Source organism: Cnephaeus nilssonii, assembly GCF_951640355.1.
Source record: "Cnephaeus nilssonii genome assembly, chromosome: 2".
Lineage (NCBI taxonomy): Eukaryota > Metazoa > Chordata > Mammalia > Chiroptera > Vespertilionidae > Cnephaeus > Cnephaeus nilssonii.
Genome location: NC_137073.1, coordinates 34,088,029 through 34,107,141, shown reverse-complemented (window position 1 = coordinate 34,107,141; position 19,113 = coordinate 34,088,029). Strand labels below are relative to the sequence as shown.

Here is a 19,113-nt window from a genome sequence, read left to right as displayed (position 1 = left end):
GGCCCCGCCCGCTTCGAGCTGCCCAATCCGGTTGCGGGGACCAGCCTCCCTAGCGCCTAGGCAGCGGGGAGTCCTGCCTGCACCGTCTACCTCCGCGGGCTTGTGGCCCCGCCGGGCTCCGGACCGTGATTTGAATTTCATCTCCGCTCTAGGTACCTAATGACTATAGTCCCTTGTGCTTTACAGAACACTCCTCTCTCTCTCTCTCTCTCTCTCTCTCTCTCTCTCTCTCTCTCTCACTCACACACACACACCACACACCCCCTTATGTGTGTTTATCCCGGTTATAGGGATGAGGTCTGGGGAGGTCCCTGGGTCATTCAGTTAAGTGGCAAAGACGGAATTAGAACTCAGGTCCTCCCACTGCTAAGGAACAGGTTGGGGACCGGGACACCTATGCTATGGCCTGGGTTTGGCCAAATGTACAGCTGGGGCAGCCTTCCGTGGCTGGTTGGAGAGGCAGGAACGGGAAACCCTAAAGAGGGATTCGATGAAGGCACTGAAGTGTTAGGAATGTAATACACCACCTTAATAACCAAGATTTCAGCACTTGAAGTTAGAAACGCGCTTTTGCCAGAGAACAGCTGTTTAAGGTAGAAGAACACTGGAATATTGTTGCCCTGATTACAGATGCTCTAGAAGTTGAGGCAACTTGCCCAAGGTCCCAAGTGGGGAACGGTAGTACTGGGATTTGAACCGGGCTTGCTAGGCTCCAGAGTTCTGCCCTTTTCCCTACATTTCCCTCTAATGTCCTGCCTCCGTCTGTAAATTTGACGTGAGGCCACACGGACTCCTGAAAAATAAATGCGTCGCAGTCTGTGCTGGATATTCAGATCCATTCTCAGGCCCTACTCTGCCCCTTCTCTGTAGCTTTAGCAGTGTCTGTGTTCCCCTGAACATCAGGAAGAGAACCAGAGATTCTTCTTTTGTGTTTAGTATTAAACTATAAGCATAATTTTCCAGACATAAATATAAAGCAGCGGGGCATACTTAAATGAATACTGTGTACATGTAAACTAATGCTGCTCATGACACAGCAGTGGGCATGAAAATAAAGGTTTTACTCAACAGGATGAAAGATATAAATCAGGATCGTGGTGGAGCAGCTAAAAATAGTGGGCGGGAACTGAGGCTGCTGGAACTGAAGTCTGAGCCTTGGAAAGAGTTAGGGAGGTGGTGGTCCCATCTCCTCTGTGCCAGTCAGGCCATTCCAGGAGTTCCGGGTCTACTTCTAGACCCACATTCTGAAAAAAAATATGTGGAAATACTATAGCTTGTCCAACAAACAGTGACCAGGATTGGGAGCTGGGGGGAAGAAAGAGGGAACAAAGAGACTTTCCTTTCAGAATGGTCTTTCCTAGAGAAGAGGGAGTAGGTTGATTCTGTGTTTCTCTGGAGTGGAGCACTGAGGCAGAATGGTGGAAATGGCACAGCGGGACACACGCTTAAGAAAGAACTTTCTGACAGCTTGGGTTGTCCATCCATGGAATGAGCTGCTTTGATCCATACTGGGCTTCCGGGTATGTGCAAGCAGAGGCCATCTGGTGACTTGATGAGAACGTTGAAGAGCATCGGGTTGAAGGTGGAACTAGATGCCTTTTAAGATCTTTTGGGATCTTCAGTTCTAAGACTCTATAAACAAACACAAATGCATATGGAGGGTTGATACACTTACCAGAGGGTTGAGGATAATCTTATTTGGTTTGGCAGAATGAGTTGTGATGACTGCACATATCCTACAGCCAAAGGCTGTGAAGTCGAATGCAGGGAGCACCCAGAGGTCTCCTGTCTCTTAATTTTGTCTGTCTCTCTGATTCTGCCTTCCTCTCTTCATTTTTTTCCAGTTACGCCTCCGGAAAACCCAAAGACCTTCCTTAAACTCATGGGGGTGGAGAACTGGAATGAAAAAAAAACAGAGCCTCCTTCAGCAGGAGGGCATGGGGATGGGGCACCATGGGACTGTGAGGTCATTTTTATCCTATCTGCTTTGCCCTTGGTCCACAAAGAGACTTCCGGCCTCAAATGAGCTACCCAGAGACACCTCTGTTTACAGTGCTGCTGGGCATCCTCCTCCTGTGTGGAGAGTGCCTGGTTCTCCACATGCCAGACTCTGAGGCTGGGGTGCAGGTGACTTCTCGGGGAGCACCCACACCGGTGTGGACATTTCTAGCTCAAATCTGTCAGCAAATGCTATCATCTCTACCTGCAACCTATTCCTCACCCAGCAGCCTGGGTACTTTATTAAAAAGTAAATTAGAGCCCGGTTGGCGTGGCTCAGTGGTTGAGTGTCGACCTATGAACCAGGAGGTCATGGTTAGATTCCTGGTCAGGGCACATGCCTGCGTTGTGAGCTTGATCCCCAGTGTGGGGCATGCAGGAGGCAGCCTATTAATTATTCTCTGTCATCATTGATATTTCTCTCCCTCTCTAGAACCAATAAAATATATTTTAAAAAAAGAATGCTTATTTTAAAAAAGTAAATTAGAAGGTACTCTTGTTACAATTTAGAATTAATAGGACACCCCAAATGTCCAATTCCTTGCTAACCTTCTTCAGCTCATCTTCTACCACTCTACACGCCCTGTGGGAGACGGAATAATGACCCCATCCCCTACCCCCAATGATGTCCTTGTCCTAATCCCCAGAACTTCTGTGTAGCAAAAAGGGACTTTGCAGATGTGATTAAATTAGAACTCTTGAAATGGGAAGATTATCCTGGATTATTTGAGTGGGCCCAATGGAATCCTGAGTGTCCATTTAAGGAGACAAGGAGGGTCAGAGGGAGAGAAGGTGATATGATAGCAGCAGAGGTTGTAGCTATTGGAGCTATGTGCTTTGAAGATGGAGGCAGGGGCCATGAGCCAAAGAATGAGGCAACCATGAGAAGCTGGAAAAGGCAAGGAATCTGATTTTCCCCTAGCAGGGGTGGGGAACCTTTTTTCTGCTAAGGGCCATTTGGATATTTCTAACATCATTTGTTGGCCATACAAAATTATCAACTTAAAAACTAGCCTGCTATATTTGGTCAAACAATTAACTCGCCCCTAATGCCTTTGCAGGGCCCGGGCCAAATAATTTTGTGGGCCTTATACGGCCCAAGGGCTGGATGCTCCCACCCCTGCCCTAGAGCTCCAGAAGGAACAGGTCTGCTGACACCTAGGTCTTAGCCCATTCTGGACGTCTGACCCCAGAACCGAAAGATTATAAAGTTGTTTTTCCCCCCAGTCCTTTTTATTATAGTAAAATGCATATAATATTTACCATTCTAACCAGTTTAAGTGTGCAGTTAAGTGCTATTAAGTACATTAATTTTGTGCAACTAGCGCCACCACCCGTCTCTATAACTTTTCATCTTGTAAAACTGGAACTCTATGCCCATTGAACAATAACTTCCAATTCCATACTCCCTCAGCCCCTGGAAACTTCCATTCTACTTTCTGTCCATAGAGATTTTGACTAGGTACCTCCTATAAGAAGAATCATGCAACATTTGTCTTTTGTGACTGGCTTATTTCACGTAGCATAATGTCCTCAAGGCTCATCTATGTTGTAGCATGTGTCAAAATGTCCTTCCTTTTCAAGGCTGTGTAATTTTTCATTGTATGGATATATTACATTTTGTTTATCCATTCATCTATCAATGGATACTTGGATTGCTTTTACTCCTTAGCTATTGTGCATAATGCTGCTTAGAACATAGGGGTACAAATATCCCTTTAAGACTTAGTTTTCAATTCTTTGGGGTATATATCCAGAAGTGAAATTGCTGGATCATATGATATTTCTATTTTTAATATTTTGAGCAGCTGTACCATTTTACATTCTCACAACAATGCACAATTCCAATTTCTCTATATCCTTATCAACACATTATTTTTTTTTCATAGTAGACATCCTAATGGGTATGAAATGGTAATTTGTGGGTTTTTTAAAAATATGTTTTATTGATTTCAGAGAGAAAGCAAGAGGGAGAGAGAGAAAGAGAGAGAGAGAGAGAGAGAGAGAAACATCAATGATGAGAGAGAATAATTGATCGGCTGCCTCCTGCAATCCCCCTACTGGGGATCAAGCCTGCAACCTGGGCATGTGCCCTTGACTGGAATTGAACCCAGGACTTTTCAGTCTGCAGGCTGACGCTCTGTCCACTGAGCCAAACCAGCTAGGGCAACTTGCGTTGTTTTAAGCCACTAAATTTGTAGTAATTTGTTACAGTAGCAATAGGAAGTGAATATATTCCCTCACTACACTGGTGTCCTTCCTGTTTTCTTTTCTTCTTTTTTTAAATATATTTTATTGATTTTTTTACAGAGAGGAAGGGAAAGGAATAGAGAGTTAGAAACATCAATGAGAGAGAAACATCGATCAGCTGCCTCCTGCACATCCCCTACTGGGGATGTGCCCGCAACCAAGGTACATGCCCTTGACCGGAATCGAACCTGGGATCCTTCAGTCCACAGGCTGACACTCTATCCACTGAGCCAAACTGGTTTCGGCGTCCTTTCTGTTTTCAAACCAGCCAAAATCTTTCTCGCTTCAGGGCCTTTGAATGTGCTCTTCCTTCTGTTGAAACATTCTCCTGGATCTTAGTGTGATGGCCTCCTTCTTAGCCATCAGGTCTCCAGCTCAGACGCTGCTTCCTCAGAAGGGCCTTCCCAGATCGCCCTCCCGTTATTTCTTCTTTCCGTGCAACTTGCCACAGTTTCGTGTCATCTCATCTACTCATGTCTCTGCTTATCTGATTGTCACTATTACTAAACTGAGCTCCCCAATGGCAGTGACCTGCTGTGTCCTCCTCCAGCACCTAGAATAGAACCTGGCACATAGTCAGTGCTCAGAAATATTTGTTAGTCCCTCCTCTACATAGCTGGTGTCTGGAGCGCAGAAGAAAAGGCCGCAGTGGGTCAGAGGGCTTGCGGAGGTGATGAGCACCAAATGTCTCACTTTGCACCACCAAGACAGCTCTGGGATCAGTGCCAACCACCCACCCACCTTGGCCAGCCAGGGTGTCCCTGGATTTACACCCCCAAACTCCCACCTGCACCCTAGGACGAGTCTGAGGAAGGAATTGAATGCCCTGGAGGGGCGGGGGTAGGGTGAGGACTGCAGTGTGGCTCCCTGTTGCTCTTCCCTCTCTTTTTTCCTGTCGGGTGAGGATGGCAGTGGTGCAAAATGGCTTTTGTTATCGGTTCCCTACTCAAGCTTCTTTTAGCGGCACTCAAACCTCAAAGCCATGTCCTCACTGCCCCCTGGTGGACAGTTCGGTGCAGGGTTCCTTGAGTCTGGTGGAGAAATGGTCCCCTCTCAAGGCAAACGCTGCCCCCTCCTGGTTGTCTCGGGAGGCTGCTCGCAGTTACATGGAAGGCTTTAATTTGGGGACAGCTGAACAGGCCCCTTTAGATCCAAAATCCTGATGGCAAACCCTCAAGGTAATGTGACTGCAGCCTTATGTGGCATTCATTTGCCAAGCCGTCTTTTTCCAGTTCTCTTTTTCCACACTCACAGGATGGAGTACAGAGCAATAAGCCTAAGCACATTATCCCCCTTCCTCCCCTACGGAAGCAATGCCCGTTCCTCACACCTCTTCTGGCTGGCATCTGGTTTTTTTTGGGTTGTTCAAAAATTACATCTATACCTGGCCGGGTAGCTAAGTTGGAATGTTGTCCCAGTGCACCAAGATTGTGGGTTCGATCTCCAGTCAGGGCACATACAAGAAGCAACCAATGAATGCATAAATAAGTGGAACAACAAATCTCTCTCTCTCAAATCAATTTTAAAAAAACAAAAATTATCTTCAATGTTAGTAAAATGGTTGTGTGTTTACAGTGTAGTACGATATAGCTACATGCAATATTATGCTGCAATTTAAAATTATATTTATCAACCCAAGAGAAGTGAAAAGGTATTCCCACACAAAAACTTGCACCAGGGTGTTCATAGCAGCGTTATTCATAATAGTTCCAAAGTCAAAACAACCCAAATGTCCATCAGCTTGTGAATAGATAGACAAAGGTGGTGTATACATACGAGAATGAAATGCTGAACATGATATAATATGGATGAACTTGGAAAGGTGCTAAGTGAAACAAATCTGAAAGGAGCACATATTGTATGATTCCATTTATATGAAACTAGAGGCCTGGTGCATGAAATTCGTGCATGGAGGGGGGTTGTCCCTCAGCCCAGCCTGTACCCTCTCCAATATTGTATGATTCCATTTATATGAAACTAGAGGCCTGGTGCATGAAATTCGTGCATGGAGGGGGGTTGTCCCTCAGCCCAGCCTGTACCCTCTCCGACTGCCCGTTTAGGCCCAGTGGTATCGGGCCTAAACGGGCAGTCGGACATCCCTCTCACAATCCAGGACTGCTGGCTCCCAACTGCTTGCCTGCCTGCCTTCCTGATTGCCCCTAACCGCTTCTGCCTGCCAGCCTGATCACCCCCTAACCACTCTGCTGCCAGCCTGTTTGCCCCCAACTTCCCTCCTCTGCCAGCCTGGTCACCCCTAACTGCCCTCTCCTGCAGGGTTGATCACCTCCAACTGCCCTCCCTTGCAGGCTTGGTCCCTCCCAACTGCCCTCCCTTGCAGGCCAGGTGCCTCCCAACTGCCCTCTCCTGCTGACCATCTTGTGGTGGCCATCTTGTGTCCACATGGGGGCAGGATCTTTGACCACATGGGGGCAGCTATATTGTGTGTTGCAGTGATGATCAATCTGCATATTACTCTTTTATTAGATAGGATAGAGGCCTGGTACAGGGGTGAGGGCCAGCTGGTTTGCCCTGAAGGGTGTTCCTGATCAGGGTGGGGTTCCCTTGGGGTGTGGGGTGGCCTGAGCGAGGGGCCTGTGGTGGTTTGCAGGCCGGCCACGCCCCCTGGCAACCCAAGCGAAGGCCTTGGTATCTGGAATTTATTTTCCTTCTACAATTGAAACTTTGTAGCCTGGAGCGAAGCCAAGCCTGGGGCTCCCTCCGAGGCCGGCAGCCATTTGTTTTGGGTTATAATTGAAACTTTGTTGCCTTAAGCGGGTGGGCCTGGCCAGGGTGTGCAGAAAGCTTTGCTTCCCCTGTTGCCAGCGGCAACCCTGGCCTGCTCTCTCAAGCTCCATTCTGCCGCCATTTGTTTGAATTTGTTTACCTTCTATAATTGAAACTTTGTAGCTTGAGTGGAGGCTTAGGCCTGGCAAGGGCTGGCAGAAAGCTTGGCTTCCTCTGTTACCTAGGAAACCTTGCTCTCTGTGGCTGTAGCCATCTTGGTTTGGGTTAATTTGCATACTCGTGTGGCTTGTGGGCGTGGCTTGTGGGTGTGTCGGAGGTATGGTCAATTTGCATATTTGTCTATTATTAGATAGGATGTCTACAGTAGGCAAATCCGTGGAGACAGAACATATATTAGTGGTTTCCACAGGCTGGAGGAAAAGGGGAATAGGGAATGAGTGCTAACAGGTATGGTATCTTTTTATTGGGGTGATAAAAATGTTTTACAGTAGTGGTGAGGGTTGCGTATACTGAATATACTGAAAGCTGTAGAACTGTACACTTAAAATAGTGAATTTTATGGTATGTGAATTATATCTCAATAAAAATATGTGCAAAGAAATACAAATTAAAAAAACTAAAAACCTGGTAGAAACGTGTACCAAAAAGAATGAACTTTATTGTGCATTAGTTTAAAAATAAATTTTAAATATGAAGAAATTTCAAGTATCTTGAGGGTGACCCTACATCTGAATCAAATTTGTACCTCCCAGAAGTCTAGTACATTGCCTTTAGCAGTGGTGTACTAAAGTCAATGATAATGAAATCAAAATTATTTCCTTCGGGCAAGCATTAGCACCTTTACGGTAATTACTCTTTTATTTCCATGGCTCAGTGCTGACAAGAGGTTCCTATTTCTTGGTGACTGACAAGCCTTCAGTTACAGTGAGTGCACATTGACCTGGAAAGTCACTTTCTGTGGCGTTGTCAGCTGCCAACCTAGGTCAGTGTGCACTCTGCCTTCCAGAACAAAAAGACACCTCAGTCTGACTGGACAGACTGCCTTCCACCCATAATTTCTCTTCGGTACATTCTGACCCAACTTCCCCTGCCTCTTCCCTGGAGTTTGTAAACATGTGTGTACACATACACACTGGATTATGACCTGAGCAAGAAATAACCTTTTATTGGGTTAAGCCTCTTAACATTTGCTGGTTTATCTTTCTCAGCAAGGCCCTGGAGCAAACAGATGGCATACATACTCAAAATGGGGCCCTTGAGGGGAACTTAATTAAAGGGACTATTTATAAAGGTGTGGGTGAGGTAGAGATGGTGCAGTACCCCAGGGCTGGGGATGGCTGAAGCCATTACATCTCCTAGGCCTGAAGGGGAAAGGAGAGGGCATAGTTCCTGAGCCTGATGAGAGTATCTGTATCAATAGAGGGATGAGCCACCTTGCTGGTACCTTCCATTGGTCAACTTCCCCTGAAGCTAAGAGCTGGGGAGCTCCTGGTGGGTAAAGGTCAGCCTCCTCTACAGAGAAGAATGTAGAAGGGTGGAGAGTGTCTGGAGGATGTAAACTATCCTGTCCACCCTATTAGAGCTGCCACTGCTATTACCCTAAATTATACTGCAACCGAGAGTCAAACCTCCTTTACAGGAATTTATTCTCTACAGTTTGTGGGTGGGGTGGGGCAGGGGCAGTGAGGAGGGGCTGGAGGGGAGGGATGCATCAGCTTTGAATCAGAATGCCTGAATTTAAAGTGATAATAAGATTAACTTCCCAGCTGTGGGAACCCCTTTCACGTCCCGCATGGTTCAGGGTTCAGGTTCAGGGTTCGGGTTCTGGAGAAGGCCACACACAAATGAGAGAGACTAGAAAAATATTAATTTGGAAAATGGAGGCCAGGCAGAAGCCCAACTCTAGTGGGAGGACTCCGCTTTGCTCTGGCCTTGCCATCCCTTTTATTCAGGTTTGGGATACACCCATTGCCCTTAGGCAGGCAATTCCAGTAACAGGCAGATTATCTTATCAGTAAGGATTTACATGATTATTTGCTGGGGAAGTTGCTTCAGCTACCATTGTTTCAATTAGATAGGGAGTGGTTGGCTCTGACCTTTCAGAGCTTCAAGGTTGACCAGACTTCCGGGTTCCTTGTCCACACCTTTCTAATTAGTGAGACAATGATCAGTTTCTGGTACCCAGCCCTGACTGGTTTGGCTCAGTGGATAGAGCGTTGGCCTGTGGACTGAAGGGTCCCGGGTTCGATTCCGGTCAAGGGCATGTACCTTTGTTGCGGGCACATCCCCAGTAGGAGGTGTGCAGGAGGCAGCTGATCGGTGTTTCTAATGATCTCCCTTCCTCTCTGTAAAAAATCAATAATATCTAATCTAATAATAGACAAATATGCAAATTGACCACACCTTCGCTATGCCCAAGCCATGCCCACCAGCCAATCAGGATGAGTATGCAAATTACCCCAACAAAGATGGCGGCTAATTTGCATATCAAGACAGCGTCAAAGAACCCAAGAGCTGCAGAAGGGAGTAAAGCTTCGGAGAAGCAAGCTAGCTGGGGGGAGGAGAAGGGAGAAGCGAAGGCAGGGCCGGGGGCGAAGGGAAAAGCAGGCGGGCTGGCCGAGAAGGCGGGGCGGGTGACAAGGGAGGAGCGGAGGCGGGGCCGAGTAGAGTGCAGCAGGAAATCCTATTGCAGGATTTTTCCTGCAACGGGAACGCTAGTATATATATAAAAAAAGATTTACTTCCCAAATCTGTGAAAAGGAACAAATAACTTAATATGTGTGGAAGTTTTATAAAGTACTATACTATACAAAAATAACTTTCTGTAATACACCCCACTAGGAACCCTCTCCAGGATCACAGGCTAACCCAGACTCTCCATTCCTGAAGACTTACAGCTGTCCCACACAAGGGATTAATTTACAAGTATTGAATTTTCCACTCTGATTTCATGAAACTATTTTTTCAAATCTTACCCTAAACCTCTGACACCAGTGTCTTTATTATCACCAAACTGTTGTGGGGTCGAACCCTGGAGTCAAAAATAAGACCACCAGAGGCTGCTAGTTGATTTAAAAAAAAGCAGGCAAGGATTTATTGAACTGGCCAGGACGGCTGAGAGGGCACCACATGCAGGTGGCCACCCTCACGACCGCCCTGTTCCAGGTGTAGGCAGTCCTTTTAAAGGTCTAAACCACAAGAATTTTCCTTTGTTCTAAATGCTAAATTCTAAACATTGGAATGCAGACTTATCTTGCGAAAGCAAATTGTACAAAAGCAGGACTGAGCAGGGTTAATAATCTCTAAAGGTAGTCAACTCCTGGAGCCACTGAGTCAGTGTGAATCAATCTCCTGTGGTTCTGGTCCACAGGCACAGGAAAATTACCTTTGTGATGTGGTATGGATTAATGTGAGTTTCCAGGTCTCAATCTGGGGGCTGAGGTAGCTACCCTATTGTTTAAGCAAGTAAGTGTGTGCAGACGTCAAAATAGCAGGGTTAAAGTTTAAACAGCAGTTTTTACCTGAGATGAATGTATGAATGTTCTCAAAGCCTTATTTCAAAACTCTCCTCTTAAACACACACACACACACACACACACACACACACACACACACACACCTTTCTGTTATGGGACATTTTTTAAAATATATTTTTATTGATTTCAGAGATAACGCCAGTGGTCTTGATCTGGCATCTAGAAGGGTTTAGGAATCTGGAGAAGGCACTGTGCATAAATTAAATAAGAGTCCAGAGACGAAACATAATTTTGAAAGGCATTATGGGGAGTCAGAAAAGACTTAGCTAAAAGGAACTAAGTTCTTGTTGTCTCAGGACCCCTTGCTTTTTATTAACACAATTTGTCCTAAGGCAAGGTGGAGATATACACATCAAAGGCCAGGGTTTCTACACAAATCCATTGTCAGATTGGCTGTTCAGGTGTTTGGCCAGGAGGAGACAATAACATGTAGATTAAGATGCCCTGAGCTGTCTGGCAGCAAGCAATCATCCTTTTCAGGTTTGGGGAAATGCCTTTCAGCCATCCCAGATGATTCAGCCCGCTGATATGCTGGAATTGGCTTCTGGCACAGAAAGGGAGAGGGAGAGATAGAAACCAATGATGAGAGAAAATCCTGGATGGGCTGCCTCCTGCATGCCCCACACTGGGATCAAGTCCACAACCTGGACAAGTGCCCTGACCGGGAATCAAACTGTGACCTCCTCCCTGTTCACAGGTTGAAGCTCAACCACTGAGCGATGCCAGCCGGGCTGTTAAGGAACATTTTAAACAGATATGTAAGTCAAGAGAAGAGAATAGTGAAACCCAAGTACCCATCACCAGCTTTAATAATTACTATTTTTAAAAAATATGTTTTCATTTCTTTCAGAGAGCAGAAGGAAGAGGGAGAGAGGAATAGAAACATCAGTGATGAGAGAGAATAATTGATCTGCTGCCTCCTGTATGCTCCCTACTGAGGATCGAACCCACAAGCCCAGCATGTGCCCCCACTGGGAATTAAACCATGACCTCCTGATTCATGGGTCCACATTCAGCCACTGAGCAATGGCTTTAATAATTATTAATGCCTGGCCAATCTTGTTTCCTATACACCTCACCCACTTCTCTCCTATATTATTATTTTCTTTTTTAAACAAATTGAGGTAAAAGTCACATAACATAAAATTAAGCATTTTAAAGCATACAATTCAGCAACATTTAGTACATTCACAATGTTGTGCAACCACCACCTCTGTCTAGTTTCAAAACATTTTCATCTCCCCAAAGTAAAACTGTATACACATTAAGCAGTCACTCCCTTCCCCAGCCCCTGGCAACCACTAATCTGCTTGCTGTCTCTATGGATTTAGTTTTCTGGATATTTCATAGAAGATGTGACATTTTGAGTCTGCTTTCACTTAGCACAATGTTTTCAAGGTTCATCCATGTCATTGCTTCATATAATTCATTTCCCCAATATATTGCAATTTTTTATCTAGACTTCTGTTGATGGACATTTGGATTGTTTACACATTTTTGCTATTATAAATAACTAAAGGCCCGGTGCACGAAATTCGTGCACGGAGGGGGGTTGTCCCTCAGCCCAGCCTGTACCCTCTCCAATCTGGGACCCCTGGAGGGATGTCCAACTGCCCTCTCACAATCCAGGACTGCTGGCTCCCAACCGCTTGCCTGCCTGCCTTCCTGATTGTCCCTAACCATTTCTGCCTGCCAGCCTGATCACCCCCTAACCACTCCGCTGCCAGCTTGTTTGCCCCCAACTTCCCTCCTCTGCCAGCCTGGTCACCCCTAACTGCCCTCTCCTGCAGGGTTGATCACCTCCAACTGCCCTCCCTTGCAGGCCTGGTCCCTCTCAACTGCCCTCCCTTGTAGGCCAGGTGCCTCCCAACTGCCCTCTCCTGCTGGCCATCTTGTGGTGGCCATCTTGTGTCCACATGGGGGCAGGATCTTTGACCACATGGGGGCAGCTATATTGTGTGTTGCAGTGATGATCAATTTGCATATTACTCTTTTATTAGATAGGATAGAGGCCTGGTACAGGGGTGGGGGCCAGCTGGTTTGCCCTGAAGGGTGTCCCGGATCAGGGTGGGGTTCCCTTGGGGCGTGGGGTGGCCTGAGCGAGGGGCCTGTGGTGGTTTGCAGCCTGGCCACGCTCCCTGGCAACCCAAGTGGAGGCCCTGGTATCTGGAATTTATTTTCCTTCTACAATTGAAACTTTGTAGCCTGGAGCGGAGCCAAGCCTGGGGCTCCCTCCTCGGCTGGCAGCCATTTGTGTTGGGGTTATAATTGAAACTTTGTTGCCTTAAGCGGGTGGGCCCGGCCAGGGTGTGCGGAAAGCTTTGCTTCCCCTGTTGCCGGGGGCAACCCTGCCCTGCTCTCTCAAGCTCCATTCTGCCACCATTTCTGTTTGAATTTGTTTACCTTCTATAATTGAAACTTTGTAGCTTGAGTGGAGGCTTAGGCCTGGCAAGGGCAGGAGGAAAGCTTGGCTTCCTCTGTTACCTAGGAAACCTTGCTCTCTGTGGCTATAGCCATCTTGGTTGGGTTAATTTGCATACTCGCTCTGATTGGATGGTGGGCATGGCTTGTGGGCATGGCTTGTGGGTGTGTCGGAGGTATGGTCAATTTTCATATTTGTCTATTATTAGGTAGGATGCTGCTATGAACATGCATGTACATGGATTACTTTAAGTGCCTGCTCTCAATTCTTTGTGGTATATTCCTAGTAGTAGAATTGCTGGGTGTTTTAAAGGTATCCAGAATTTGTTTTAATCAGGCATGCAGACATGAAAACCACTGTCATGAAGGAAGACATTTATACTCATAGATCCCTAGAAACGGGGTACAGCATGTTACACAGGGCAACATGAGTGTAAGGTTCGAGGCGCAGGAAATGGGAGTCGTGGACCAAGGCATGTTAAAGGAGGAAGTTTATTCCGCATTAACGAGTGAGATTCATTATGGAGGAGGGTAGAAAAACCAGAATTAGAGGAAAAGGAGGAGGAGAAGGACCCAGCCGGACTGCCTCGCAGACTGGGGAGACAGCAACACGTGCAGCGGTGAACACGCCTTTAGAGTGGAGGAACAGGAAGGGGTGGGGCCCGGGGCACTCAGCAAGCACTGATTGGTGGTTCAATGTCTCGGGAATGTCCCAGCAGCAGACGCAGGTTAGGTCATACTCCGCCCACCAGTTGGGGGAAGGGAGGATCTATCAATGAGGAAGCACCAGTGTTGGTCAGGAGGCACGGGGATCTGAGGAAAGTGTGGGCAAGAGCCTTTATTAGGCTTTCTGTGGAATAGGCAGTGTACGCAGCGTTAGAATTGGCAAGGTTGCCCGAGTTGGGTGGTATCTGGCCATGGGGTGATTAGGGCAGGGGGATAGTGGCCTGGAGTGGAGAGCCCATAAAGGAGGTGGTTGGGGTGTGGGCTCTGGGTTGATTTGTTTGCATGTGAAAGGCCCACTCACAGCCCAGTGAGTTGTTATTTCTAGGAATTAGCTAACCCTGGGGACGGGGGAGGTCTCATGAGTGTCAGCAAGGCCCCAGACGTTAAATCATCAAAATACAAAAAATAAAAAGACATGCTTAATTGGAGAAAGATAAATACCACATGTTCTCACTTATTTGTGGAATACAGTGAACAACATAAACCGATGAACAAAAATAGATCCAGAGACAGAGAAGCATTGAACTGACAAACCTCAGAGGGAAGGCTGGGGAGAGTAGGGTAGCGGGGGTGGGGAATAAAAGATCAACCAAAGGGCTTGTATGCATGCACATAAGCATTACCAATGAACACAGTCACTAGGGGGTGAAGGCATGTGCTGAGGGGGGTGAGGGGGGAGTGGCCGGAGAGAGGTCAATGGAGGGAAAAACAAAATATTGTAATAGCTATGTATGGGCCAAGGGGAGTACTTGAAATATTAGGGGGACCACTCTGTAAAGCAAGCAGGTCAAACTCGTGGCCCACAATAAATATTTTTGCGGCCCAGCCAATATAATGGTATGTAAGAAAAGTTTTAAAAAAATTTTATAACTTAATTTTTACAATATCCTGTTATACATAATTATTACAACATTCAGTAATGACTGATTACTCTAATTGTGTTGCATTCATTTCTCTTACGCACCTTTCACACAGGCACACCATTTCTCTCCACTAATACTAGCAGTGAATATTTTAGCAGCCGATTGCCACATCATTAGTCTTGGACTGACTTCTTGGTGTGTGCAACAGGATATATTTCACTTCCGGAGAACAAGAAAAATAGGTTTATTTGCATTATGCTTATTAATTTGTGCAGTTACTCAGTGTCTGGTAAGTTAATGTTCAAGAAAAAAATATGAATTTTTATTAAAACGTTCTATTATTTTATGTTAACGATACTCATTTATTTCAGCCCTTTGTATTCAGCATGTCTCTATCAAAATAAACCTATGTTTATTTTTTTGTGGCCCACATAAAATTAAATCTTGTTTATTTGACCTGTATTAGCCTTTGAGTTTGACATGCTTGCTGTAAAGTATATGATTGTCTAACCACTATGTTTTGCACCTGAAACCAATCCTATATAATAAAGAGGTAATATGCAAATTGACTGTCACTTCAACACACAAGATGGCCACCCCCATGTGGTCAAAGATGGCTGCCCCCATGTGGACACAAGATGGCTGGCAGGGGAGGGCAGTTAGGGGTGACCGGACCAGCAGAGGAGGGCAGTTAGGGGTGACCAGGCCAGCAGGGGAGAGCAGTTGGGGTCAACCAGGCTGGCAAGGGAGGGCAGTTAGGGGTGACCAGGCCAGCAGAGAAGGTCAGTTAGGGGCAACCAGGCTGGCAAGGGAGGGCAGTTAGGGGCGACAGGCTGGCAAGGGAGGGAAGTTAGGGGCGACCAGGCCAGCAGGGGAGGGCAGTTGGGGTGACCAGGCCTGCTGGGGAGGACAGTTGGGGGTGACCAGGCCAGCAGGGGAGGGCAGTTAGGGGTTACCAGACCAGCAGGGGAGGGCAGTTAGGGGCAATCGGGCTGGCAGAAGAGGGCAGTTAGGAGCGACCAGGCTGGCAAGGGAGGGACGTTAGGGGCGACTGGGCCAGCAGGGGAGGATAGTTGGGGGTGACCAGGCCTGCAGGGGAGGACAGTTAGGGGAGACCAGGCTGGCAGGGGAGGGCAGTTAGGGGTGACCAGGCCGGCAGGGGAGGGCAGTTAGGGGCAATCGGGCTGGCAGGGGAGCAGTTAGGCATCGATCAGGCTGGCAAGGGAGTGGTTAGGGGTGATCAGGCTGGCAGGCAGAAGCGGTTAAGGACAATCAGGCAGGCAGTTAGGCAAGCAGCTGGGAGCCAACAGTCCTGGATTGTGGGAGGGATGTCCGACGGCCCGTTTAGGCTGGATCCCACCGGCCTAAATGGGCAGTCGGACATCGCTCGAGGGGTCCCATATTGGAGAGGGTGCAGGCTGGGCTGAGGGACAACCCCCCCCCCCCCGCCCCGGTGCACAAATTTCATGCACCAGGCCTCTAGTACAGAATAATATTGAGTGTGAACTATAATTGGGAGAAAAGATGGAAAATCGTATGTTACATGTTTTTCATCATCATAATAATTTAAAAAATTAAAAAGTAAAAAAAAAGAGACATGCTTAACACACTGGACCATATGGTAATTCTATGTTTAACATTTTGAGGAACTGTTTTCTATAGCAGCTGCACCATTTGCCCTTTCAGTTCTCCTTTCAGTGAGGGCCTCAGCCACCAGACTTTGTGGATCAGCAGAATCTGATCCTTCCTTGGCTTCCAAGCAGGAACTATTTCTATAAGGAGAAGAACGGAACCTAGCTACAGGCAAGACAGGAAAACCAGCTGGTTAGGGCTTCCTGTCCCCTTCTGCTCTGGGACTTCTTGCTTTCTTAGGGCTCAGCTCCTCAGCTATGGCCCATTAGAAGGACCCTTGTCCACATGCTCAGAGGCCTTCCCTCCTCCTGTACCCACCTTCTTTCAGTGAGCTTCAGGTTAGTAAATACCTTCCAACCTCCCTCTCAACACCACTGTTTTCCCTTCTTGCATCTCCCAAAACTTAAGGACCTAGAGACCCCTATGTTTTCATCCTGGGTCCCACCCAGGGGTATGCCAAAACTTGATTGCACTGACCTGGGAGAACATCTCTCCCCAACTCCACTTTCAATAACATCAGGCCATAAGCTTGAAATTGGCCATGTTAGGAGTATTTACACCACAGGAATTAGCAAACCCTACGAATCAGAGCTTTCCCCACAGAGCCAGTTGTTAAATATTTACCAGCACATTACTGGTCCCATCTTACCTGTCTGTCAACCAAGACCTACTAAAGTGTTTGCTGATAACTGGTGGTCGGTATCAGCTGTTTTTATGTGGAGTTCCTGAGTCCCCTCCCCTGCAGGTCAGCCTGGCCCCAGCGGGGCAGAGCCAGCCAGGTGGTGGCAGCTATAAGTCAGGCCAGCATGGCCTGAATTGTTAAGGACAAGGGGATATGGGCAGAGCATAGTCAGTTTCTGCTACACATACACACACACACACACACACACACACACACACACACACACACACACACACACACACCTTCACACTCTCCTGGTTTCATTTAATACTTGTGGGTTTATTTCAATGTACATTGGAAAAATACAGCCAGTACACTAAAGCTATGATTTCATGGATATTTTTGGATGAAGTCAATTTAAAAAACACACAACATTAAATGTATAATAAATTGGGTGACGAACAGAAAGATAAAAATTATAGAGATGATAAGAGAATGAAGTTTGATTATTGGTGATGGGGTACTAGTGAAGACTTTTAGGCAGGGGGGTGACCAGGACTGGATTGCACTGTAGGACGAGCTTTCTTGTATTTGTGTGCAGAAAAATTGGAAGGAGGCAAGTTGGGAGGCAGTGTAATGGGGTTGAGAAGGAACACTCAGATCCAGGAGATGTTAAATAGGGAGAATCAACAAAAGTAGAGATATTATTAGATATGGAGAAGGGGACAGTGGTGCCTTCTCTGGACAGTAAGGTACAACACACTCTCCACCTTCTCTCACCATTTTCTGGAATTCAGCCACATTCTGCTGCTCACCAGATTCATGTTCTTCCCCTTGGCCTGGAGTGCTCTTGACCCCTGGTCCCCCTGGAGCTCCTGCCTGTCCTCTGATGCTTCCCTGATCTCTCACACAGAGTCTTCCCTTGCACTTCCAGAGCCCTTTGCACCTGCCAGGTGCCTGGCACCAGCAATGAGTCCCCTTCTTGACATTTATTTCAGGCCAGTCACTGTGCAAGGAATTTAATGTACAGCAGTTCCCTTTCCCCATGTAACACCACTGGGAAGCAGAGGGTTTCACCCCACTTCACAGATGACAAAACTGAGGCTGATACAGTTGGATCTGCACCCAGGCCTAAGCCTCTAAAACCTATGATCTTAATCACTGTGATCCCGATGCCTTATTGTCCTATATTGAAGTTATTTGTTTATGTTTGTCTTTCCAGTGGACTCGGAGCCCTAACGGCCTTGAGTCTGAAATGGGACCTTCTCTGGATTCCTGAATCTCAGGGCTGGATAGGACTTCCTCATTTGAAGCTTGAATTTCCTACTCGGAGCTCTGCCAACAAGTGCTTGCATGCCCCTGCTTGACAGGGATCTAACTATCATCTAAATGGTCAGATCTATCTCTGGATGGCTTCACCCACCGTGAATGTCTTCCTCCTTTGAGCTTTACCTCTTGACCTCTGTTTCTGCTTCATTTGGAGCTCCTTCGCTCCCCTGGACCGTACCCCTCCCAGGACCATGCTTAGGGGGTGTGGTAAAGTTCATCTTGACAATAGACTTATTGTGCTCTCCCACAGAGAACAGCTGCCACCCCTGCATCTGCATCTGTCAAGGTCTGCCAGTTGCCATGCAGCCAACTTCTCAGAAGTCTTTATGAACCTCGGGCTCCGGAATTTCCAAGCCAAACAAAGGTGAGATGTATGGGAGGCTCCCTCCTCTGCCTGGGAGGCCCCTCCCACTCTTCCTGCCACCCAGATCTGATAAGTGAAGGGAAACATTTCTACACTTGGTGTTGGGGCTGTCACTTTGGAACCACCAGGGAAGTGGTTCCCAGGACCATCTCCTGTTCCCAGTCCTCTGGTATGTGTGTTGTATGTGTTTGATAGCAAAGAGGGAGAGCACCATGGGTAGCAGAGACACCCTCAGCCTGCTCTCCTGAATCCTCTAAGCTCCCCATCCCAGTGCCCATCCATCTTTATGGTGCCCTCCTGCTGTTTCCCCTGCTTTAAACCCCAGATACTACATCTCCAGCCACCTGTAGTTAGGAGGCTGGGGCAGGAATCCTGGAGGGCGCTAATGGAGCCTGAGTAAAGGTGGTGGCAGTAAGGGTCAACAGGAAGGGATGGACTTGAGAACTATTGAGGAAGGCCCTCAATGTGCTGGAATTGACACTACACAACAGAGTAGGCCTGCCTGGTGTCACGGCAAGGGCACAAATTCTTTACCAGGAAGATGCTGGACCAGCCCTCTTGCATCATGGCTTTGAGGTCTTGGGAAAGTCATTTAATGTCTCTGAGTCCCAGTTTCATCACCTGTGA

At 47.2% G+C, this 19,113-nt stretch overlaps 1 protein-coding gene across 1 annotated transcript in view; it reads left to right on the top strand.

Moving 5' to 3' along the window:
- The first annotated feature begins 40 nt into the window (after window positions 1-40).
- LOC307093001 (C-C motif chemokine 26-like) overlaps window positions 41-19,113 on the top strand; it is a 38,628-nt gene continuing 19,555 nt past the window's right edge. The window contains exons 1-2 of the mRNA XM_079760637.1: window positions 41-152; window positions 18,373-18,486. The gene's annotated coding sequence lies outside the window, so the exon portion shown is untranslated. The remainder of the gene's footprint in view (window positions 153-18,372; window positions 18,487-19,113) is intronic.